The sequence below is a fragment of the Danio rerio genome, chromosome 7 (genome assembly GCF_052040795.2).
Source record: "Danio rerio strain M-AB ecotype USA chromosome 7, GRCz13ab, whole genome shotgun sequence".
Classification (NCBI taxonomy): Eukaryota; Metazoa; Chordata; class Actinopteri; order Cypriniformes; family Danionidae; genus Danio; species Danio rerio.
In genome coordinates this window covers 47,508,194-47,535,828 of record NC_141027.1, presented here as the reverse complement: position 1 = coordinate 47,535,828, position 27,635 = coordinate 47,508,194, and the positions used below count along the sequence as shown (strand labels likewise).

At 38.5% G+C, this 27,635-nt stretch overlaps 2 long non-coding RNA genes across 2 annotated transcripts in view; one reads left to right on the top strand and one right to left on the bottom strand.

Moving 5' to 3' along the window:
* The window catches only part of LOC147843169 (uncharacterized), a 53,891-nt gene extending 49,901 nt beyond the window's left edge, over nt 1-3,990 (bottom strand). Inside the window, exons 1-2 of the long non-coding RNA XR_015496155.1 lie at nt 2,339-3,990; nt 14-1,044 (exon numbers count right to left, since the gene is read on the bottom strand). This is a non-coding gene — a long non-coding RNA (uncharacterized LOC147843169). The remainder of the gene's footprint in view (nt 1-13; nt 1,045-2,338) is intronic.
* LOC141375118 (uncharacterized) overlaps nt 1-27,635 on the top strand; it is a 128,432-nt gene that overhangs the window by 9,071 nt on the left and 91,726 nt on the right. The gene's annotated exons all lie outside the window — the stretch shown is intronic.

Below are 27,635 nucleotides of genomic sequence, written 5' to 3'. Positions count from 1 at the left end.
GTACTATATATACACTCACCTGCCACTTTATCAAGTACACTTTACTGGTGTTGGACCCCCTTATGCCTTCAGAACTGCCTTAATCCTTTGTGGTAAAAATTCAACACGAGACTGGAAATATTCCTTAGATGTTGGTCCATATTGACATGATAGCATCACGCAGTTGCCACAGATTTGTTGGCTGCACATCCATGATGTCATCCAAAAGGTGCTCTATTGGATTGAGATCTGGTGACTGTGGAGGCCATTTGAGTACAGTGAACTCGTTGTCATGTTCAAGAAAACAGTTTGAGATGACACTTCAAGCGGAGATGATGCTTCACGCTTCAAGCGGAGTAAGCTATCAGAAGATGGGTACACTGTAGTCATAAAGGGATGGACATGGTCAGTAACAATACTCGGGTATGTTGTAGTGTTGGCACAATGCTCAGTTGGTACTAATGGGCCCAAAGTGTGCCAGGAAAATATCCCCCACACTAATCGAGTCTTATCAGACCAGGCACTGTTTTTCCAATCTTCTATTGTCCAATTTTGGTGAGCCTGTGCAAATTGTAGCTTCAGTTTCCTGTTCTTAGCTGACAGGAGTGGCACAATGTGTGGTCTTCTGCTGCTGTAGCCCATCCACCTCAAGGTTTGACGTGTTGTGCGGTCAGAGATTCTGCATACCTCGGTTGTAAGGTGTGGTTATTTGAGTAACGTCCCATTCAAATGGGGCTTCAGCGTCAACGCTTAACAGAGGGCATGTCTGAAGTTGGGGCTGACGCGATTGTCATAGCAGCATCAGCCAATAAAATTAGTCTTCAATCGGTTACTGTCTGAGCTGGTGTATTTGCAAAAAGTGATCTGATTGGTTGATGCCTCAATTGCTGCTTGAAAAGTTGAGAAAATCCCAACTTCTGCAGCAAGCAACACCACTGAAGTGACACCGATGGATCCATAATGCAGTTCGGCACTGCCTGACGTCACCCATTCAAAGTGAGTGGGAAGCTTTGACGCTGACGCCCGTGTGAATGGGGCGTTAGTCTGGCCATTCTCCTCTGACCTCTGGCATCAACAGGCCCGGATTAAGACCTCAGGGGCCCCTGGGCACATTTGTCTTGTAAGGCCCCCTACCTGGCCGCACCCCTATAGTTGAATTTAAAAAATAAGATTTGAACAATTTTTAAATAAAATGAATCTATAATTTTTTGCCCACATATTAAATAAATGATATATAGTACATATGTATTTATAGTTTACAAAGATTTAACTTATTTTTCAAAGCATTGAATAAAAATACTAATAAAACTATAAAACTATAAAACTATATATATATATATATATATATATATATATATATATATATATATATATATATATATATATATATATATATATATATGTATATATATATATATTTATATGTATATATATATATTTATATGTATATTTTCTGTCTGTCTCTCACACGATGAATCCAGTCCGCGCTGCGCTGCCGTTAGCCTCCTCCGCCTGGTTAATGTTAGCCACTCATTTAAAGTTACCATAACGTCTTCTTCTGTTCCCTCATTCTCCTGATCATGGGTCTGTTTAAAGATAGTGTGTATGGAAAATGCCTCAATAAAGATGCCTCCTCTCCTCTTTCTCTCGCGTTTGCTAAATCCACTTGTCCACTCATTTTTAATCTATGACAGATATAACGTTACACTACAGTCTGCTCAGTTTAGTGCCGGTTATTACAAAACTGACGTTTCCGCGCTTGACCAATGACAGCATTCTGTTTAGTTAAAGAAAGAAATGCAATTTAAATATAATAATAATATTAATATGTGATCACGATTTTTTTGCTCAGAGGAAATACAGTTGTCTGAGCAATATAGTTTTTGCAGAGAGGGAGGCACCTATAAGGCTAAACATTATCAAATACCCACGAGACACTTGTGACTTTAAATCACATTTGCATTATTTAAAAAAAATGTTTCCTTCCTGTTAAAAATAAATATATTTCCAATCTGATATGTAACTGGGAGAAAAAAAAGTAGCACGAGTTCAGCTGATGGTGGATTCGAACCGATTTGATGATCAATAGCGTCAAAACATGAAGCTGCACGCCTTACAAGGTGCGCCACTGCGGCTGTAGTAATAACCAGCTCTTTACTCATCTTGTCTCTATCAATCAGGCATCGATGGTCGTAAACCCTGAATAGCTTATTCCAACTAGATTCCAACTAGATGCGCTATTTGTAATTAGCCTAAAAAGACACTCCGAAATTGTCTTTTTTTTCTCCCCGCTCGCAGGGGCCCCTAGTGCGCACGGGCCCCTGGGCCTGTGCCCATAAGGCCCATTGGTTAATCCGGCCCTGGGCATCAACAAGGCATTTGCACACACAAAACTGCCGCTCACTTTTTTTTCTCTTTTTCAGACCATCCTCTGTCAACCCTAGGGATGGTTGTGCATGAAAATATTAGTAGATCAGCAGTTTCTGAAATACTCTGACCAGCCCGTCTGGCACCAACAACAATGCCACGTTCGAAGTCACTTAAATCACCTTTCTTCTCCATCCTGATGCTCGGTTTGAACTGCAGCAGATCATCTTGACCATGTCTACATTCCTAAATTTATTGAGTTGCTGCCATATTATTGTCTGATTAGATATTTGCGTTAATGAGCAGTTGGGCAGGTGTACCTAATAAATTGGCCGGTAAGTGTATGTAACAGCAATATATGGTTGAAATAATCTGCTGTTATGTACTTTGGATACTTAAGCAAATACTTTTGTATTTGTACATATTTGAAAGTTAAGCACTTTTATGGGACTGACCTAGTATATCTCTACTTTTACTCAAGGTTTGTGCACTTTGATTATTATTAATTAAAATAGTAATACAATTGTGCAAAGTCAGGTAATATTACTGTACTTTATGATACTACATATAACCACTGCTTGCATATTGTAATTCCACAGGCCTTGTACTTTCAGTCCCATAGTAATATAAACATACACATCCTCTCATACTGTTGGTTTAACCATTGTTAAACCTCATACAATACACCTTACTGAGATGTGTATATATACATATATAAAGTATGCTTTGAAGTAATATGCTAGCTTATATAAAATAACACAATGCAAACACAAAAGCTGCAGGTTTCCGGATATGATAACATCAGGGAAGCTGAATGCACGTTGCAGTGTGAGCTGAAAGCAGAGATTTGTACATAGCTCCTCTAGCTTCTGTGTGGGAACCTGAACTAATAGAATATATTATAAGATTATATTTAACAAAGTGTCCATCTCAAATAAGGTCCATTTTTCATGTGACAGCCATACCAGGGAGGCCCAGAGTGGAAGAGAGGGAGGAAAAGATGGCTGTCTGAAAAGGCTGGCTTGAGATTGGCTTGGTATCCATTAAAGTGTGGAGCATGGTGCATATTTTCATTATTCACACAAAGGTACGTGTCAGCTAATCACGGGGAAATCGCAAGCGTTTAAAAAGCCAACAGACAGACTCCATCCATTACGTCAATTATGAATTAGCACCTCTCCGCCATCTCACTGCACGGAAATGTCTAGTGCTGTCTTAATTAGCCAAACACAGGGCATCAATTCCTCCCAGCCAATGCTGTCTCCTCCTGAGCGCACACACGCGCACACTGAGCCGAGATTTGAAATGGCGCATGGGGACATTTAATGAGACAAGCGCTCGTGTTTGTCATGCTTTGACGATACATTACTGATCTGATATCCTCGCCTGTTTCAAGTGTAAAATACATCAGCTCTACTTGTCCTGAGCCAGATTTCAGAGGAAAACTTAACAGCCAGACACAATATATCACATTAATGCACACACCTGCTGCGATCACATTATTCATACCTGTAATAAATTGCAAAAGAGAGCGAGAAAACGTCTTGCGGTATACCTCGCAATGGTGAATCATGTGTAAACCCGACCAACAGGGCACAACTGCATGCATGGCTTGTCCAGGCTCAACCGTTGCGCTGTCTCTTTAAACTAGCCCCTCCCTGTTCCTCCCGCTGCCACGGCTACAGCCAACGAGCATTGTGAAGTGTGACATGATCATGCTCACTTTCCGTAGTTAAGCCCTCGCCGGGGGTCGGCCTCTCCAGCTGCTCAATGAGTCATTTGATTGTCATCCACCTAGTGCACTCACAGAGAGAGGAGAGAAAGAGAGGCAGACAGCCACCGAGAGGGAGGGAGGGATGGAAGATATGGAGGGAGGGGACTTCGAAGGCAATGGGAGAGAATGAGAGGAAAGGAGGGGAGCAAGGAAGAGGAAGAAAGACAGAAGTCAGTTTGAGAGAGGGAGAGAGAGAAACGGAGCCCGGAGCGTCGTCTGCCGAGGATGACAAGCAGTCACAGAGTCTAAACCCCCGCGCAGAAATAAGTGAGTTAGAACAGGGCTTCTGGCTCTGTAATAAACCGTTTAATGGACAGACAGCCTCTCCTTTCCTTCCTCAGGGTAACACTAAATCCCTCTTTATTGTAGTTTGCACAGATGTTAGTGAGTTATCCATTTCTCTAATCACACTGGATGCTGGCACATCCATCTCGAGGTGAAAAATAACCCTTCGCCTTTTCTCTCACAAACATCCCGCAATTCCAACATCTCTCTCCCTCTTTAATGTCGGCAGTGAGTCATATAAGGGTCAGTTGCACCAATACAAATAGAATTCAAACAATATTGTGTCCCGATTCGAGGCTTCATGCGATTAGGAACAGCCCGCGGTCAGGTTTGTTTTATAGGTTATGGTGCTGTTTCAGGGGTGCGGCATCTGGACATGATATTGCCGAGCGCCTCGTCATAAAGACAGACATTGTCCCGAGGCCTTGATAGCAATAACGCAGTTCGCCACCATAGAGCAGAGACAACAATGTCAGATTGTTTTTGAACTGCACAATTTCATAACAGCCTCCCAGTCTCGGCCAACAGAGGCAAACGCAATTAAGTCATTGATAAACAACAAAGTGTGCTGGAAAAGTAAGTTTGGATTACAGGAGTCTATGTGAAGATAAAACGATAAGCAAGGGCATATTCGATTTCACCTGATGCAATCACGTTTATTAAAAATCAATGCAGCGAGGAAAGGACACTCATATCTTTAGGAGAAATTATTTGCCGCTTTTTCCCTTCGTCCTAATGTGTTCTTCGGCTATTCTGACCTCTCAACAACTGTTTTTATGTGTTAATTTTGTAGCAATTCAATGGCACAATATCTGCCCTTCATCACACTGCCGTGAGAGACAGACTGTCTCTAATGCCGACCATGTGAGATATTAAAAAAAGAACGAAGGAAGGAAAGAAAGAGGGAAGACAGAGAAAAAAGAACGAAGCGAGACCGATTCGGCATTCAGCGAAACGCAGACGGGTTAAATCTGGAAGCGTGACAAAAATGTGTCCAGCCTAATGATGTCAACTAGTGTTCTCTCTGCAGAGTGTGCCTTCTTGCATTCGCTCTCCTTCTCATTCTCCTAACTGCTGAGAAAAGCAAAGTTCTGACACAAACACACTGTCATGTAAACACATCCACTCTCCTTCTTCCACCTATTACTGTAATCTCACTATCAAACGTAGACATGAAAATAAACCGAACGACAAGGCGGGAGCGCTCCCAACGAATCCAGCCACACCAATCTGCCGTGTCTTTAGGCTCTAACTAGGTGCCGAGGACTGTAAGTTCTGGAGAGGAGCGTGAGGGAAAGGTCACAGGGAGTTCAGAGCAAGCGGATGAGTGATGGCCGTGGAGTGAGGGGCTCTGTTGCCGGGTCTTGTACTTTTCTGTGCTGGCTGATGGGCCTCACAGCAGTAGCCTGAGTCTTGATGGATTGGCAGGCAGTGAAAGGAAATGTTGCCCCCCCTCCCCTTTTTCTTTTTATACAAACACACACACATGCACACACACACACACATATATACTCTCCACCATCCCATCATTCCCCTCCCACCGCTTGAGTGAGAGATTTGCCCTCATCTTCGTCTCACTCTCTCCTCCCACCTCCAGCTGCCCCTGGGCTGCTCAGGAGATTCAGGAAACCATAAGGGTTTAGGGGGCCGAACATCTCATGACCAGGTCAGCGACGGAGTGCCCCCCCCCCCCCCCCCCCCCCCTCCCAAAGGCAGCCTGACTGGCTGGGGTTGAGCTTGAGATTGTTGTACCTGGCTGGACACAAAAGGACCTGGAGCAGCAGGGGTGGGCTACTAAAATAAACATCAAAGGAGTTGAGGGGATGCGTAGTGGACCCTTTTGTTGCCTGGAAATGGAGGGCTCCCCTGGGGGGTGTCGGCGCTAAATGAGATGGTCTGTCTCGGGCGCGCTTCCTGGTGAAATATTTTTGATAAATAAATCAAGGGACCCTCGACACGTTAACCGCTTAGCGACCAACAGGCCACAAGATAATCGGAATGCCTGTTTTGAACTACCTTTCCCACCCTTCTTTTTCTCCTGCTGGAAGCCTCTGTGTGATTTGAATAACGGCTTGCCGTGTCTGCATCCTTTAGAAAGCATCACACACATTCAGATTGTGTTCCACCTATTGTTTGCAGAGCTCGCTCTCCTGAAAATAACAAATCCATTCTGATGTGTGTCTCTGCTGTGTCAAAACAGAGCCCTGATAATGACATGAACCTAAACCTCTGGAGGTGTCTCTAGGGCCCCGGTGCTCCTCCAGCTATTAGGATTTGTTTGCTTGTTTGTTTTCTGTGTGTAGGGTCCCCATGGATGTGTCTAATTGCTCGACGTGATTGTGTAATATATTCACAGTCAAGGAGAATAGATGGAGTATTATGTGTGTGTGTCTCAAGTTCCTCTGTGAGTACTGGTATAAGTGCGTCTCATTTGTACCTTGTGTTCTAATAAATGTTAAGCTGTCAAGTAATGTGTCGTGCCGCACAACGCACCGCGGACCTCGTGCAAAACAAGTGACGTGCTACAAATCCTCGACAACAATAAGACCAAGCCTCTCAGCGAGATTTGTGTACTACCATATGACTGTTTCCACATATGTCGAGGGTGGGAGGTTGTGTTTGTGTGTGTGCGCGCATCTGCATGCGTGCACTGCACCGATTAAAACTGCTTTGCTAGCAAACGATTGCAAGTGTGCGATTGTGTGTGCGTACGTGTGCGTGCACTCAAGCGGTTGAGATGGTGGCGGTGAAGGGAGGGCTTCTGGGGAAGAGATGATTATGCCCATCTGTGGTGGATGCCAGGTGTGTACTCCCCACCCCCACCTTCTCCCTTCCCATTCCTCCCCTCCATCCTGGTGACGCTCCACTCCACTCATCACCCTCCATCAGCACGCTCCAGCTGCCAGCCACCATGCTAACTAGTACCAAGGGGCGCTAGCGTGCCTTCACAGAATGCACTTACCGGTGAAATCAGAGCAACTCTGCAGTCTATAAAAGTGCAACTGGATGAAACACTGTCCAACAGGGCCTGACACCTGCTGCGGTCATGGACTTCCTTTCGGTGTGGCTGCCCTGCGAAAACTCATAAAAAACAAGCTAGAGACTCCAGTGCACTGATATTGACCGCCGCGTCAGATTTTGTTGTTGTCGATTGCTTGTTGCTTTCTGGTCAATTTAGATTCTCCTCACCTCCAGAACCAACAAGCTCCAGTGTTTGGTCACAAGGGTGATTTCTGTGATCATACAACTGGCGTGCGTGCAAAAGCTGCTTGATTTACAGGGGCACCCTGATCTTATGAGGCTGTCACCCACATGGACACACTCATTCTTGCACTACGGAGCCACCCCACACTGAGAGGACGCGCCTCGTAAAACACCCTGCGACGGCCTAGATTGATCCCCTGGTGAAAATGGGCAATATTCCTACTGCATCGATATCAATAAAGCGTCTCAGGCTGGAGGCTGTGCAGGCCTCCTTTTTGTTTCCCTTCTGTGGTGGGTAGAGGGAGGAAAAAATCCATAGACAATTGATGGTGTCTGGAAGAAAGGCTCTATTGGAGTATATCAAATCAGGCTATCGAAGAGAGGAAAGTTTGCCCTGTAAATTAGACTGTTTGCTCCAAGTTCAGTGATAAAGAGAATGGTATAGGAATGTCCTTTTTTGGCTTTGCTCTGAGTGATGCTCCTTCCATCAGACACCGGATGTTATACAGTATATGAGCAGATATTGGGAACATTTATTGTTGATTGACATAAAAGTGACAGTTCACTCAACATTAAAAATTACATACATAATCTGGATTTTCCATTTCAAATCTACACTACCTGACAAAAGTCTTGTTGTCCATTCCAGTTGCAATAGCAACAAATGATAACTCTAGTTGATCATTTGGAAAAGTGGCAGAAGGTAGATTTTAATGATGAATCATCTGTTGAACTGCATTCCAATCATCTCAAATACTGCAAAAGACCTACTGGAACCAGCATGGACCAAAGATTCTTACTGAAATCAGTCTAGTTTGGTGAAGGAAAAATCATGGTTTGGGGTTACATTTATTCAGTATGGGGGAGTTCTAGAGATCTGCAGAGTGGATGGCAACATCAACAGGCTGATGTATCAAGACATTTATCCTGCCCATTACATGACAAACCACAGGAAAGGACAGCAGGATAGCACTCCTTCTCTCAGCCTCAACATCAAAGTTTCTGAAAGCAAAGAAGGTCAAGGTGCTACAGGATTGGCCAGTTCAGTCACCAGAGATGATAATTATTGAGCATTTCTGGGGTAAGATGAAGGACGAGACAGATAAATCCATAGCATCTTGATGAACTTTGGGAGTCCTGCAAGAATGCTTTCTTTTTCATTCCAGATGACTTCATAAATAAGTTGTTTGAGTCATTGCAGATATGTATGGATGCAGTCGTCTAAGCTCATAGTAGTCATGCACAACATTTGTTTGTTTCCCACTACACCATGACTTTATATTCTATACTATACAATTTTCTTTGTTAAAAAACAAGACTTTTGTCTAAGCAAAGTCAGACCTTAATGTCCTAATTAAATAATTAAAGATCATATTTTTATAAATCATGACACGTAATGATCATATTTTATTTTGGTAAAATAAGCATATTTAGAGGCCTTTGCCTTATAAGCCACTTTTGATAGCAGATAATTAAAAGTCAAATTATTATTTGTTAATTCTAAAACTTGGATATGCGACAAGACTTTTGTCAGGTAGTGTAACTTGCTTTCTTTTGTGTGAGATTGGATAAATGTTTTTGGGTGGTCAAACTACCATTTTACAGTACTTGACAGTTAGCAACTGAACATATGAAGAATAAAAGGGATAGTTCACTCTTAATTCAAGTTCTGTCATGCTTTTCTCACCCATTTTGTTCCATACCGTTTTTTTTTTTTTTTGGAAACCTGTAATCACTGACTTCCATAGTAGAACAAAGGCTAGCAAAGTCAGTAGTTGCTGGATTCCAACAGGTTTCAAAATATCTTATTTTGTGTTAAAAAGACTTAATCTGGTTTGGAACAAGAGTGAGTAAATGATGACAGAATATAATTTTTTCAATTATTACGTTATATATGTGAGAGTCACCTGTCCATCTGAGCAAATGCACCACTGACGAAAAAATTGAATTATTGCTTGTTGAAGTATAATGTTTGGAGTGCATGTAAAAAAAAAAAAAAAAAAAAAAAAAAAAAATATATATATATATATATATATATATATATATATATATATATATATATATATATATATATATATACACACATTCATACATACATACATACATACATACATACATACATACATATATACCATACATATATATATATATATATATATATATATATATATATATATATATATATATATATATATATATATATATATATATATATATATATATATATATATGCTTATTGTTGACCATTGGTACTCTTTTTTTGTGAGCAAACCTGTTTCTGTTATCTTCCTTTCTGTGTTTGCTGGGGTAGTGATGTGGAGGGATGGTGCCCTCAGCAAAATGCTTTGTAGATGAAATCAGGCCAATCAGTAGCATAATGAGAGGTGTAATATGTCCCCTGAGAGAGAAGGAAGGGGGAAAGGGGGTTTATCATATTGCCAGAGCCTCTCAGACGCTATAATCTCTCTATATATACTCGCATACCCTCTCACTCACAACACTATTCAAATATGTTCCAATTTTTGTATACTTCTACCTTTCTACATGTTCCCTTGTTTCTTTCCCTTTTCAGTCTGTTGTTCTTGTTCTGCTATCAGAAATGCATCTATAAGCAGACAATCCTCATGATAATTATTTAATAGCAGCGAAAAAACACACACACACACTCTAATTGTAGTCTAGTCCTAATTACACATGGCTTTGTTTTCTAGGAATGCATTTCAAAAGCACATCAAACACTTGCAGTTGGGTGTAAAGTAACATCGCGGGGAACAAATGCAGACCTACTTTAAACCCAGTAAATAAGTTCATTATTGGTGTATGATAACAAGAAATGGGGAAAAATAAACCAAAAAAAGAAAACAGACAGTTGTATGTTTGTGACTCATGCTTATTATCTCTTATCTCGCATGCATTAGCATATGTATGAGATTTTTTTTTATATACTTCAGTCCAACTAGCTTGCTAAAAAATCCCTCATTGACAAGAATAAGAATTCAATATCAGCAGAATTAAAAGTTTGCCGCTTTAATATGGAAATGAAGCACTTGAGTCCAATAAAGCAGACCCTTGGATTAATACGCATACAGTAATGCACTATTTTTGACACATTTTGATTTGTTCAGGGCTGCATGTACATGAGGGTTCTATGTGTTCTGACAGGTAAAACGCTGTACACGTTCAGTAAATGAATACAGTAATTGGACATGACTCTCTACTGTAAATGAGGTGATTTTAGGATTCAGTATGTTTTTGTTTGTTTGACCACCAATAAAATCCAACCCACAGTATATAAACGATAAACAGGTTTTGAATATTTTCTGAATCATTACAAATGCGTGGGGCAATCCTACAAATAATGGGAAACGATAGACATTGGAACCTTGAGAATTTACAGGAAGCTAATGTTGTAAACAAACACTGTCTCCACCAATAATATTTTGACATTTCTATGCATGATGACACATTTTTAGACATTTCTAGAAAAGACACCAAAGTACTTCAGCGACTGCCTTTCATTTTTATTTATTTTTTTAAACCACATAATGTCTGAAGCGACTTAATTGGATTGGGGAAGGCTGTCTATTTCCAGTTTCTGTCTCTTATTCTTGTTATTTTCTACATTCCCCCAGGAACGTGGAATCCACAACATTCACTTTTGTCTGGTGTCTGTCAAAGAATAAACATCAGATATGAAATTGGAAAGAAAAAGTGCATTCCATCACTGGAAGGATGTACTTCGCTCTTATCGGATATTTGCATCTAAATTGGAGTCTTGCTCTGCTTTTGAAAAGAGCACCATATTGAGCACACACACACGCAATGTTTCCGACTGGAACGCAACACATTGTTAAATGTCCAGTCACGAAGGGTTGTTAGCTTTATCCTGGCCATTCATTCACTACGAGCTTTATGTCCTTTAGCAAGACTTTTCTCATGACATTCAGGGTCCGCAATTGTGACCTTTGTAGCCGTTTGAATTTACAATTTAGTTTGTCTTTTTTTTCCATTATGCGCTTAAGCCTATTCATATGACTTAACAAAACTTTGGTGTGTGCTAGAACTTTTAGGCTTCTTTCATATATTGGTAACAAGTATAAATTGAAGTCACATATACTGTACATACATCATGTTGACAGTCGGTTTGGCCGATGTCGACCAATTTGGCATTGTACAATGTCTATTGTGAAACATTGTGATAGACGATGGCATCGTCATCATAGGCGGAGGTTGATTAATTATTTATGAATAATAAATTAATACATTACTTTAAAAAAGTAATGTAATTTTGACATAAGGGAACATGTGACGATAAAATTGTGTGTGAATGGACAAATCAGCAGGGTGAGCACATTGTAAAACATCTGAAATGCTGTTTTGGTCATTCTAAAACACCTTAACTGTTTAAGTATTAGTGTTATTATATTATTAATGACCAAGTCTAGAACTGTTAGTAGCGTCTGTGCTACGCGTCTCACCGTCAAACACCACTATCCATTCACTGCGTGTCAGGATTGCCTTCTGAGATGCAAGTCATTTATTAAATGAAGAAAAGATTCACACAGCTTCTTCTACCACACCAAATTCTTTGTTTACTGTTGATATTTGGCACCAGTTAATTAGTAGGTGACGATTTTGTTCTCTTTAACTCATTGGATGGAAACGCTGGTTTATTTGCACATCTTTTATGCAGTATTCCAGTTTTGTGCATAAAGTTCATTCGCATTTTTGGGATGGAAACATAGCTACTGTCTATCTTCTGCATCTGTGTTTGTTTCGCCACTGTAAAGATCAGCTGTTGTGCATGTAATGAAACTCCCCTTTTCATGCGAACCCTTCCCTTTCGCCTCTCAACACTTCAACCTAAACAAAGCTGGACTCACCCACTTTCCTGACTTTTGTCATGATTAAATATACATGTATGGGTGTATATTTGCATGTATGTATCATTGCATTTTCTGGGTTTACGTATTATTATTATCATTACTTTTATTATTATTATTATTATTTGCTGCCTGGGGAGTATTTTGGGATTTTAAATAGATAAAAAGACAGACAGACAGCCAGACAGACAGCCAGACAGACAGACAGACAGACAGACAGATTATGGCTTATGGTTTCACTGAAGCTTTCCATACATTGTCTTTGTAATGGATTTAAAAAAAAAGATTTTAAAATTACCTTACCAAACAAAATCATGTCATTTTAATTACCGTTTACTGAACGATCATTTTTTTCGTTTATTTTTTCCTTATTTTTTATGATTTAGTGTCTGAAACAGCAGTTTTTCTTTTTTTTTTTTTATTATGTATTTTTCATTTCTGATACCTCAAATTACAAAACACATTTGCAATGAAACTTTAAATACTGTGTTCACACTTTCTGACTAACTGTCAATACTGCCTCCCAAACTACTTGAACGGACAAAGTGAATGTGTTTTGAAAGCAAATGCCAAATCCATCCTAACACTTTGGCCGCAGACGGATGAAAGCACTGTCAATTCAACTGTAAAATTATTTTAGTCAGTGTAATTTAAATGGAAGCAAATGCCGTGGTTCAAGTGGACAGAATGGCATATTTGGCAGCACCTCTGCTCTTCCCCTGATGGAGTTCATTAGAATTCTGTCCTTTACATGTGTGTGTGTATGTGTGTGCGAGCGTGTGTGTGTCTGGTCTTCCTGGTCCAGTCCTTCTTCAGATTGATTCCATCAGCGCTGCCTCTAATCCACTTACTTAATGAAATACATAATTAACATATTATAATTGCAGTAAAGATGGTTTTGACAGAAATCATTTCCCGTATCTAATACCATAGTAATTTAATCTGTTCCCCACTCCCTAACACGACCCCTCCTGATTAAGTTTTGTCCCTTCATTTTTCGATGCACGGAGAGCGTGAGCCAGTGTGTGTGTGTGTATATGTGTGTGTGTGTGTGTGTGTGTGTGTGTGTGTGTGTGTGTCTAGTTTGTCATGATTATTATTCTCCATTGTCCCTGTCTGTGATTGATTGACAGGGCTGTGCTGTGCAGATGGGTCATGTGACCTGGCAGATGGCGGAGAGAAATGAGTGAGCAGTTTCCCTGCTTGTGTGGCCGCACGCTTCTTCTCTTGATATGTTTCATAAACAGAGTATAACAGCAACAGCAAAGACAGCAAGCAGAGGGAGAGGGAGAGGGGGAGAGAGAGAGAGAGAGAGAGAGAGAGAGAGAGAGAGAGAGAGAGAGAGAATATGATGTATTTTTCTTTAATCTGATGCTGTGGTACTATTACAATTTGTGTAAGATAAGAAAATCATGAGAGTATTTTTATTTAATTAAATTTTTCCCACCTGAATAGAGATAGCATTATGTAGAAAATTGTATTTTCATAGTATAATTATTACTCTGATGATGCTGATAATTATTTATTTAAACTTCTAAATTAAACAAACAAAGTTGCACTATTTATGAATTAATAATTAAATTATTTATTTATTTATTTATTTATTTATTCATATATTTATTTATTTATTCATATATTTATTTATTCAATTATTTAATGATGTATTTAATTAAATATTTATTTATTTAATTATTTATTTATTTATACATTTATATTTATTTATTTTTATTTATTTAATTATTTATTCATGTTTCTTTATTTATTTATTTATTTTTATTTATTTGTTTGTTTGAGATGTTTGTTGTCTGATTTTCTTAATATTTATCATCATTCTCATTATTATATATTATTATTATTTGAATTATTATTATTATTAGTAGTAGTAGTAATAATTTTATATAAATTCTATTTATATATAAATAATAATAATAATAATATCAATAATAATAATAATAATAACAACAATGGCTGCACGGTGGCACAGTGGGTAGCACAATCGCTGTTTTCTGTGTGGAGTTTGCATGTTCTCCCAGTGTTTGTGAGGGTTTCCTCCGGGTACTCTGGTTTCCCCCACAAGTCCAAAAACATGTGGTACAGGTGAATTGGGAAGGCTAAAATTGTCCATAGTGAATGTGTGTAAAAGATTGTGCATGGATGTTTCCCAGTGATGCGTTGCAGTTGGAGGACATCCACTGCATAAAACATATGCTGGATAAGTTTGCAGTTCATTCCGCTGTGGCGAGCCCAGATTAATAATGGGACTAATCGAAACAGAAAATGAATGAATGAATAATAATAATAATAATAGCGACATGGTGGCTCAGTAGCTTTCAGTTACCTTGCAGTAAGTTGGTAGTTCTTTCCACTGTGGCGACCCCTGATAAATAAAAGGACTAGGCCGAAGAAAAATGGATGAATGAATAATAAAAACAATAATAATACCAATAATAACAATAATAATAATAATAATAATAATAATAACAATAATAATGCATTAACAGCATTATTATTCAGCCCACAGTGATAGTCTACAGTGTGTTTGTATTGGACCAGTTGATGTGTTGTATTATATTGAGATGCCAGAGTTCAGGCAGAGAATGGGCTTAAATCTTAAAGCACAGATAGAGTAACAATGAGTGATTATTGCTGTAAAGAGCCGCGGGCTCCAGGGATATGTCTGTAATGCCATTACCCACTACATCATCCATTCCAGCCAATAGGCAACTGACCCCTCACTGGCCCTAGGTCAGAGTGAGTTCAGGAGGTGGAAGAGCCGAGGCGTTAGATAACACCAATCCGCCAGTTTCTTCAACCCAGAAACACATATACAGCACTGCGACACTCTCATACTTTCACTTCAGACACCAGCAACAACATCAGGTCCAGCCGGCAACCTGAGACGCATGATGAAATGTTGGCCTGCTGATCAAAAGGCCTGTTCTCATCTCCTCTTCATTGCACGTTTGACGGAGACTGAATGCAGTCAATAATGACATTAATCTAATCCAGTAAGGCACCAGACATGCATTAGTTACTCTTATGGAGATGCAGAACAAAAGCAGGGGGACTGATAGATGGAGGGGTGGAACTAGAGACTTTACCCAAGAAGAGAACGAGAGAGCGAGAGGGGAGGGGAAAGCAGGGTGAATGTTTGTGAAAGAAAGAAAGAAAGAAAGAAAGAAAGAAAGAAAGAAAGAAAGAAAGAAAAAAAGAAAGAAAGAAAAAGAAAGAAAAGAACAAGAAGTGGAGGGAAAAAACTAAGGGAAAAGTTAATAAAGTTCATAAGAAGAAAGAATGATTAATGTATAGATACCTAAAATAATTCACTTTCCATGCAAAGGTTGTGATATATATATATATATATATATATATATATATATATATATATATATATATATATATATATATATATATATATATATATATATTTATCTTAAAAAAAGATTGAAAAAAGCTGTATATAAACGGGTCCCTTCCCCTTATGTGAACGCGCAAAAAAGAGGGGCAGGGGTGTCCCAATAGCTTAGGGGAAAGGCTAGATAAACTTTGAAACTGAGATTTTTCAGGACTACACTCAAAAGCTAGGGGTGTAAAAATTCCCTGAATACACCATCTACAACTGCCGTATGGCTACACACGGAGGTCAGGTATTGCGCAAATTAGTATTTTTTTGTCATCATTACAAAAAATTTGATTAAAAAAAAGTTATACAACAAGCAAACATGTTTTAATAAGTTCATAACGGCATTTGTGTTTTATCATCATGCTTTAAAAAAATAAATAATAATAATAATAATCCAGCTAAATTTTGCTATTTATAATCCGTAATATAACTCTTGTATAGTAGTAGCACAACATACTTTCACACCTGTTTCACAACGACACTTGAATACCCTGTCAGAAAAGTCTAGTGACTGGGAGTGGACTTTTTACAGTGTCTGCTTCAATGGTAATGTCGTTTTTGGTGTTTACATTGATAAATTTGGCCACTTTGTAAATGCACAGTACAGTTATGTAGCTTATTACCACATTATATTGTTATAATAGCATGATATTGTTGCATTTGGTGATTTCCTAAAGATAAATACTAAAAAAAAAACTGGAATAACTACAGCAGTCGTGACTGTCGATCTCATAAGCAAGAGATCACGATGACATATGATGATGTGTGCAGGTGTTGTAGTGCTCCCATCTCTTAGAGTGTGAAGGGCTTTAATTTGTATCCCTATTTCAATGGCCAAGGGAAAGGGTAAAAAAAAAATAGAATTGGGATTGGGCCTAAGTAAATATATTTAACTTAAATATTGACTTGTTTAAACCACTTTAAATCATAATTTAAGCCACTATCAATCAATACTTTTAGCCTACTATAGCATGGTTTTGCCCCTGACCTTTTTTGACCCACACAACACCTCTTTAATTTTATCTTTTTCAAAGTAAACATGAAATTAAAAGCCAAATAACAAGTTGATGGCCAATGAAATTTGCCAACCAGGCTCATTTTGAAAACGTTGTCCCATGGACGTTTCTGGAGACCGCGAAGTACGTCCCTTTAGGTACTTATTTTTGCAGTTTTTGTTTTCACGAATCTGCGAGGCTGCTGTGTGTGCTTTTTCGCATCTCAAATGTCTCTCGCAAGTGCCGTTCGTGCTGTTCTCGCGGAAACCCACGAGAGGCCATTGTCGAACGATCGTCTATTCGACTGGCTGAATGATTGACTGGGCGACCGGCCAATGTCATGAATTTCGACTTCTCATTAATTACAAATTATTAGACCGGAGGTTTTGAATATCAGAAAATAGACTTTATTCTCCATAATAAAGCCGAGAAAGAGCAGAGCAGACCCCAGAGCATTCTGAAGTCTCTCCTGGACACCTTCTGAAGTATCTGTGTTTGTTACAATTTTTATACAGGATTATTTGACACACCCCTAAGTCTCTTTTTAACTCTTAACCATTTTTGAATAGGTTTTTAGTCTAAGGGCTCCTGCTATTCTTGGCTCTCAGCCCACTAGCTCATGTCAACAGAGATGTTACAGGGCTATGTCAGCAAAGTATAGATGCAACTTATGCAAAGGAACTAAGTGTTTACATACATTGTTATGATAGGATAATAACTTGATAATATGTTACTCATTCTAACTTCTGACACATATAGCTTCATACAAGTATTTAACATATATAATCAGTGCTTTACATATTCAGTTATTCTACACAATCAGTCACTCAGCCTTCTCCTAGTGTTGCTCCTGTGCAGGCATACTCATCTTACACAGACATATCACTGTATTTTTAACACAGGCTGGCATGTTTGCTGCAAACACTACATACATTTTGTGAAGAGAAAATTAACTGCTTTACACTTAGAAAATACTTCATACAGAGAGAATAAAATCTTCTTCACCAATCGACTGTCCCACCCTCCTTCTTCCCTGAACCCAAAAAATTTTACCGATTGACCAACCCGCCCTCTTACTTCCCTAAGCCCAACCAACAATTTTCAAAAACCGTCCAGAAAAAGAAAAGCCTTCGTCTAATTTTTACCATGTTTTTGGATTTTACCACATTTTCACCCTGTTATGAACTTGTTCACTTTATATTTTGGATTCTGTTTTTGTCATACCTTATTTCTGGAACTGCTTTCCCTGGACTTGAACCTGGTCAACGTCGTCAGCTCCTCTCTGCGTCTCAAGTCCACCGACGTACACGACGAGCTAACTGGACAGACTAGTTGCGACTGGAAAGCCCTCCACATGGAGGTAAGCGGTAGGCCAGTAAGCGGGAAAAGGAACGGTGTCATACTGCCCTGTATCGTTTGCTTAAAAATGAAGTGCAAATTACGTACCTCCGGCTACATAATTCGTGGTCTCCAGAAACGTCCGCGGGACTATGTTTCCATGAGGAGCCTGGGCTGGAAATTTGAGTTGGGTGTGGTTTTGACCTTTTTTTCTGGCCTGGGCTTGAGCACTCTTTTTGATTATCATATCAGATGTTGTTGTTTTTTTTTAGAATTATTCTAAATAATAATGACTTATAAATAATTTCTTATCTTTCATATTCCCTTAATAAACACGATATATAAACAACTACACATTTAAGAGGTGGAGGGACACAAAGAGAGAAAGTAGAAATGTTGAGTATACTGAAGAAGAACAAACAGGTGTAGGTGAATGAAAGAAAAAAAGAAAGAAAGAGAGAAAGAAAGAAAGCTCTGAGAACATGTGAGAGAAAAAGCAGGAGAGATTGTGTTGAGTAATGAGCGCTGTGCTCCCAGAACAATCACGCTCTCCATTTTGTAGTGTGTTTTCACCTGATGTATTGTCTCTGTTGAGGGAGGCCTTGTAATAAGACCATTTGGGCCCCTCATTTGTGCGCATTAGAGGCAAATATCTTACAGTGCCCTTAAAAGAGCCTGGAGGCCTGGAGAAACAGCAGTCCTGATGTGCATTTGGAGCAGGTGACGTAAAGAGAACAGTCCTGATTATCTGCTAAAACAACAACAGCCCGTTCACTACAGCTCTCCGCTCCGCCTTCATCCCTCCTGTACAGGCTTATTTTTAGCCAGGTGTGTAATTTCTGACTGCAGACAATAAAAGCTCTGTGATTGTTACAGTGTATGTCTATACGTATGCATATGATGTTGTCTCTGACGTCTGTTTCTGAAGTAAGAGTTGAATAAATCCTGGGAGATTTGCTGTTTCGTCTCTTCACTCGTCTTTTGATTACACACGTGCCGTGCGCCGATCGGATTGAATTGAATTTGTGTTGGTGTGTAAATAGGCCATCCGGGCACGTGAGGGATGTGACAAGATGAAGCAGCTTCCAGAAGCATCAGTAGATGCGGCGTGGAAAATGATTTTAATCAAACTCACACCACTTATCGGCGCCAGCAGATGGAGGAGCCAGATTCTCTTCCCTTAAGCTAAAGACGGCCACCTGAGAGAAAGATGTGTTCTGGCAAAACTGTCCTCCTGCACAGCCATGCTCGCTTTTGGCTGTTTGCAGCAAAAGAGTCATGTAAATGAAACTTTTCTACTACTAACAACACTACTACTACTACTACTACTACTACTACTACTAATAATAATAATAATAATAACAATTTTAACAAACATGCATGAATAAAATTAAATAGCATAATTTTATCAATCGGCAACCTCCTCCTCTCCCTCGAGAAGCCAATTCAGAATTAATTGAAACTGCAATTCTTTGAATGCAGAAAAAAGAGGGTTTACAGCCTGGTACAAAGAACAATTTTAGTTCATATAGCTAATATTAACCTTCATGAGGGGGCTGAATTATTATTATTTTTTATAACTCATCCATTTCGTTTATATTATTTTATATTAAGTCTGCTTAATTAAGGGTGTTGCCACTTGAGTGACAGCTAGTTCTCGCTGGTTGCCTTCCCTTCACCTCAGCTGACTTTCAGATTAGGTGCTGAACTCGGCATATACATTGTATTTTTGTATTGTTCTATGTGACACAGTCAATTGCTTTTTGGAATTATTTCTTACAATTGTCAGGTTAATTGTGCTCGCAAAGCATTCACATGGCTTTCGTTTCCCAGGTGAGTGAAATTATATGCTTATCTACCATCTCTTTAAATGCATTGGTCTTATTTGAGATTATTTATCAGTTATAATGTTCTTTGGACCTGTAAAGCACTTCAGAATCTGACAGATTGATTAGCTGTTGGTTCTAGAACAGTCATCTGAAGCATGGTCATACAGTGTTATGCTGGATTTCATCAATAGTCTTGCATCTACTAACACAGACTATATCTGAAGTGTTTGGACGTAATTTGCTTTTTTCTCCTGTAGAAAAATGCCATGAGAACAATGCTTAGTGGCTCAATGTGTTACAACAGTGTTTTTAAAAGTCTAAGCACTTTATTGATATAGTGTACAACCAAGCACATGTGGTCAGAACACAAACGAGTCACAGGTAATAAAGTATTAAGCGTTCTCCCAAAGTAAAGTCTGTCTAAGCCAGGTCCAAGCAAAATGCCAGCAGGTGTCTGTAGCTTCGCTCACACTCCGCCTCTTTGCCCTTGTTTGGTTTCCCGCCATGGGTGCAATGACGCGCAAACAAAATGGCTACGGTTAGCCGCGCCTACTTGTAGCTTCTTTTGCAGGGTTCAGAAAACATATGGGTGATGTCACAGATACTACCTCCATATATTTTACAGTCTATGATTTTTATATTACAAATAACACACTCTCGTGACAACACTAGTCAAAGTCAGCTTTATTGTCAATTCAACCACATGTACAGGAGCTACAGATAATCAAAATCGCATTACTGTCAGACCCTAGGTGCCTGATATATAACATTAAATAAAAAAGGAGAATTTTAAAAAGAAATTACAATAAATACTATTACACATAAAACATTTCAATAAAACATTGTAAATAATACAATTTAACTTAAGGGCACATGGTAAGGAGTGCATATGCAAAACAGTGTATCGTGCAAAAAGTACAGTATGATGCAAAACAGTATAGAGTACAAACAAAACATCCAATTTGTATAATTGAAATCCTGTGCATTCATTCATTCATTCATTTTCTTTTGGGCTTAGTCCCTTTATTAATCTGGGGTCACCACAGCGGAATGAGCCACCAACTTATCCAGCATATGTTTTACGCAGCGGATGCCCTTCCAGCTGCAACTCATCACTTGGAAACATCCATACACACTTATTCACACTCATACACTACGGGCAATTTAGCCTTCCCAATTCACCTGTACCGCATGTCTTTGGACTTGTGGGGGAAACCGGACCATGGTCTTTAGCCTTCCTGTTAGAGCAACAGTCTCCCATACAAAGAATTGCCAATTCGATGGCAGCTCAGATTGGTTGAGTGCAGTAGGACTGATGGGTTATACATGTGTAACGGAGGCCGGCTAGCGAAGTGTTAAGCATGCAAACCTCACTCCTCTGACCTCTAAAGGTGCTCTCGTGACAGAGGCCATGGTCTTTAGCCTCCTTGTTAGAGCAACCAACTCCTATACAAAAAATTGCTGGTTCGATCCCAGCTCAGCGTGGGTTGGGTGTAGTATATACATTCTATCTGTATTTCATATAGGAGTAGCACTGCGAAATTGCAATATAGCTGTATATCAGCACTGCTGGATTTGTGCATTTGCACAAGGCCGCAAGACTTATAAATAAACTGCATATTCATCTAAGCAGTTACATTCTCACCTAAAAAAATTTCAGAAGTACTTTATGTAATCTAATGCCTTATTTGCATGGAACATCTGCATCAATGCTTGTTGTGTCCGAAGCTCACACAGACACGATTGTCATACTGATGACAGCCAGTTGCATCCAGCTTGGACTGCGACACAAATAGACACAGATGCAGTTGTAGTATGTTAAAGATTTATATAAAAATGGATCACAAAGCAAGGATTTCCTCCATTTTGACATACCGCTGTTCTCTGGCGCTGCAGAAACATGATTAGCTAGCGTCTGCAAACTTTTTCAGGCTATCAGACCCAGACCTGAGATCAGCAATGTTTGATTGATTGAGTTGGTTGATTGGTTGGTTGGTTAGTTGATTATACTAATTGATTGAGACAATAAAGAATGGAATACTTTTAGTACATCGAGTCAGATCAAGACAAATGGTCCTATAAATATATATCTAGACAAAATATGTCATTCTGCTCTACATGCGTATCATCACTCCATATTCCAACTGCGTTACAAACACTCAAACACCAATCTCTGCCTTCCCATTCATACATGAGTCACTATGATTCCCTCATATGACACACACACACACACACACACACACACACAGATAAACATATTTACACAGTGCCTCCTATGTGAGGGTCACCAGTGACAGGAGAGAGAGAGGGACGAGAAGGAACGAGGACGCCCCAATACCACCACATCAACTGCCAATATGTCTGGAGGCCCCAGTAACAGCATGTGGTCTCTGGGGAAAAGCTGAGGCAGTTCAGGAGAATATCAGACGGAGGGGAAAACAATTTCTGGTGCCAATAATGCAGCACAGATGAAAAATGTTTTAATATTTGCCGCTGCTTTATGGCAGCCACTGTGACAGTGATGGAGTCAATGTCAGCTTTTTCCTTTTAAATGTCATGCTCTGTCTCTGTTCACTCTCTCTCTCTCTGCTTGCTTGTGTGTGTGTGTGTGTGTGTGTGTGTGTGTGTGTGTGTGTGTGTGTGTGTGTGTGTGTGTGTGTGTGATATCGCAGCAGCTGGCAGAGTTCACTCTTCTTCTCTCCATTGATCACAAAGGGCTTTTTTTTCTCCCTCATCATTCAGTAATAGTACACATGCCCAATGCCCAAATCCACAAATGTCTTTTCGCCCGTAATGAACAATTTACCCCCCAAACGCCCTCATCACCTCACCCGTCTCTCTCCCACACACACACATTTACTTCACTGTCACTCCTCTCAGCAGCCCGGCTTCGGTTTATTATTTATATTTAATTAGCTTTATATGCGACGATGTTGGAAGGAATTAATTAAGAAACACAGCATGGTTAATTATGTATACTATAAACTGAGCACATGTATTATGTTCTGTAAAAAAAATCTGAAATCTAAGTAACACTGATCATAAATCTTTTTATAAATCAAAATTGGTCTTGATCATCACAACAGACCTAGAATGCAAAAAGACAATGATTTATTTATTTATTTATTTATTTATTTATTTTTTAGATAGTTCAATCCACTGAGGCAACCTCAAAATAAAGACAAAGATGAAGGAAAATTTATTAATTTATTTGTTTGTTAGTTTATTTTATTTATTTATTTATTTAGTTATTTATTTATTTATTTATTTATTTAGGCAGTTAAATCCACTGTGGCAATAGAAACTAAGCCAAAGGTAAATGTATTTATTTATTTATCCATTTATTTATTTGGGCAGTTCAATCTGCTGTGGCAACCTCTGAAATAAAAACTAAGCCAAAGGGAAGGAAATGAATTGATTTATTTATTTATTCATTCATTCATTCATTCATTCACGCATTTAGGCAGTTCAGTCTGCTGTGGCAATAGAGACTGAGCCAAAGGAAAATTAATTAATTAATTTTATTTTAAATTTTTTATTATTTATTTATTTATTTATTTATTTGGGCAGTTCAATCTGCTGTGGCAACCTCTGAAGAGTCTAAGCCAAAGGAAAATTAATTATTTAATTAATTTATTTATTTATTCATTCATTTTCTTTTCGGCTTAGTCCCGTTATTAATCTGGGGTCGCCACAGCAGAATGAACCGCCAACCTATCCAGCATATGTTTTTCATGCATCAGATGCCCTTCCAGCAACCCATTATTGGGAAACAACCATACACTCGCATTCACACACATACACTACAGACAAAATTTAGCCTACCCAATTCACCTATAGCACGAGTCTTTGGACTTGTGGGGTAAACCGGATCACCCGAAGGAAACCCATGCCAACACAGGGAGAAGATGCAAACTCCACGCTAAAATGCCAACTGTGGCGAGTGTGTTACCCACTGCGCCACCGCATCGCTTTATTCATTTATTTAGACAGTACAGTCCGCTGTGCGAATAGAGACTAAGCCAAAAGAAAATTTATTCATTAATTTATTTAATTTTTTTTTATTTAATTTTTTTAATTTATTTAATTTAGCAGTTAAATCTTTTGTCGCAACATCTCAAATAGAGACTAAGCTTAGGAAAAATTAATTTATTCATTTATATAATACAATTTATTTATTAGTTTCCTTGTTTGTTTGTTTGTTTGTTTGTTTGTTTGTTTGTTTATTTAGGCAGTACAGTCCGTTGTGGCAATCGAGACTAGGCTAAAGAAAAATTTATTTATTTATATAATACAAGTTATTTATTTATTTATTTATTTATTTATTTATTTATTTATATTTAACTAAGGTCCTCAATATAATATGTTGTTTTTTTGTTTGTTAATTAGTCAATTCATTCATTCATTCATAGGTTATTGTGAAAAAAAAAAAAAACATTTATCCACCATGATCCATGTAAAGTTTAACATTAGTTTTAATACAGTCTTTTCAAAAATTTTAATTCATTTATAATTACAAAAGACAAAACTTCATTCGTTTTAAGCATTTTAACTACTTATAAGGACCATGTTTTTTTCCCTCGCTAAATCTTCTTAAATCAAATTGTGATTTATACTACAAGTGTTTAAAAGCAGGGATCACACACACACACACACACACACACACACACACACACACACACACACACACACACACACACACACACACACACACACACACACACATATATTATTAAGCTCTTAAAAATGTTTAAATATGCAAATTAGTGAATGAAATGAAATATGTGTTACGTTACATGCAAAAAAGAAAAATGAGAAAAGTATAATGAAAAGCCAAAAATCTCTACGTTTGACAGCTGCATGAAAGAAAAAAAAGGTTTCTCCGCCTGCAGTGTCTCATTTTAACTAAATTTCAGAGTTTCTAGCTTTTTCAAGAATGGCATTTTTTTGCAGTCTAATCACAGTATCATGTTTCAGTCATTACATCACACCTAAAAGGCTGCTCGTGTGTAACCCTATGACCTAATTCACATTTAAATGACGCATTAAAAAGGCTTTGACCCTGTGCTGAACTGTGTCTCCACCCGGTCCCGCATGACCCAGACATGCACCCAGTCAGCGGGAGAAGCAGTGAATTAGTTTTCTATTGTCATTCAGCCCACAGCGCCGCTCACTAAAGAGAAGCAGTCATGTCTCCTAATGACAGGCATCCCAGAGAGCGCTCTTTACCAAAACCACAAGGTCAGGCAGAGATCACAGACAAACCCATTCCAGTTCACTTTCAGCACTTGCATGACCCTTAACACCAGCAGTGTAAATGGCTCAGAGAGAAATGACTCGGTTACATTCAGTATTTGATTAATCTCTATGTGGAGGTTATGTATAGAAATTAGACAAGTGCATAATGTAATGATAGTTGGTGTTAAAGCTATTCTTAATAAAGGCAAATTAATGAGGTAACACTTAATAGTGTGAACAATGCATAGATTTTCAGCTTTGTGTGTGTGTGTCACATCATATTCTGTATTTAAATATATCTGAACAGACAGATTTGGCTTTCCCCTCCTCTCACACAGTTTTATGTTTAAAAATTTGCCTCATTTACATTAATTTTATTAAAATGCAATAATAAAATGCTCTACTCAATATGAATACTTTTTAAAATGTCATTTATTCCTATGATTCAAGCAGAACTTTTCAGCATCAATACTTCTGCCTTCATTGCCAATTGATGCTGAATTGATTAGATTTTTTTTTTTACAAAAATAAATCCTATTGAATTATATTAATTATGAAAAATAGACATTCACCCTTTAAAATATATCACAATATTAAGTTTTCACAACATTAATTTCACAACATTAAGTTTTCATTAAGTGTATATATGATTCAGCATTGCCAGCAGGAAATAGGATTATTATAAAAAAAATAAAAATCTAAATCAAAATATTTAAAACTATTATAATTTGATCTGATAAGAGTGGCGGTAGGATCTAAGATGGTGTACCAGCTTGTCTTCTGCCTCATCGTCTGGCAGTACAACAGATTAATCATCTAGAACAGCTTGGACCAGCTAATTACCACAAATGACCTGTTTGGTTCAGCTGGTAATAACATAATTATTTCATCGGAAGCAGGTCTCAGTCGGACTTGTCTGTAGAGTGCAACAGGATTGCTGAATATACAATGGTGTATTTAAATCTAAATGCAATAATTACAAAAAGAAAAATAAACATAAACAGCACTCTTGCATGCTTTATTTGATGCTGCTTTGCTATTCAGGGCTAGTTCACATTTACCACCATATATGCGGTTGTTGCTAGATTTTATTAACGCCCAACCCTAAACCCAACAGTCACAGTAACGTAAAAACAGTAGTTGTACAGAGTATTATTTATGCTATTAAATTACCCACTAAATTGTATTTTTAACGCCTACCCCCAGCCCTAAACCCAACCATCACAGTACTGGAAAAATATTAATTATTGTTATAAAGTGCATTAAAAATGCTAATATAATTAATGTACATATTGCACTTCCGGCTAGCCGCGTATCCGATCTACTCTTTAACCATATGTACGGTAACCTTGTGCTTTAGAACAGCATCAGGTTGTTAGCAGATGTCCAGGCTTTACATATTATATGGTATATTATGTCATTTGACATGTGTAATGTGTTTATCACGTGTTAAGTGCATACCTTTAACACTTTAAAGACTAAAATGAATAATAAATAAGAATGAATAAAAAAAAACACAAAAAAATAAATAAATCTAAAACATATCCAGGATTAAAGTTACCGGCCACTTTATTAGGTACATCTTACTTTTGCCTTTAGAAAAGCCTTAATTTGCTTTCGTGGCATAGATTCAAGAAGGTACTGGAAATAATCTGTTTTGGTTTTGGTCCATATTGACATGATAGTATCACACAGTTGTTGCAGATTTGTCGGCTACACATCCATGATGTGAATCTCCTGTTCCACCACATCCCAAAGCTGCTCTATTGTATTGAGATCTGGCAGGATGAATCCATGCTTTCATGTTGTTGATGCCAAATTCTGACCTTACCATCTAAATGTTGCAGCAGAAATCAAGACTCATCAGACCAGGCAACATTTTTCCAATCTTCTATTATCCAATTTTGGTGAGCCTGTGTAAATTGTAGCCTCAGTTTCCTGTTCTAGCTGAAAGGAGTGGCACCTGGTGTGGTCTTCTGCTGCTGTAGCCCAACTTCCACAAAGTTCACTGTGTTGTGCGTTCAGAGATGTTCTTCTGCATATCTCGGTTGCAACGAGTATTTCTATAAGTTACTGTTGCCTTTCTATCAGCTGGAACCTCTCCTCTGAACTCTGGCATCAACAAGGCATTTGTGCCCACAGAACTGTCGCTGACTGGATATTTTCTCTTTTTCAGACCATTCTCTGTAAATCCTAGAGATGGTTGTGCGTGAAAATCCCAATGGATCAGCAGTTTCTGAAATACTCAGACCAGCCCTTTTGACACCAACAACCATGCAATGTTCAAAGGCACTTAAATCACCTTTCTTCCCCATTCTGGTGCTCGGTATGAACTGCAGC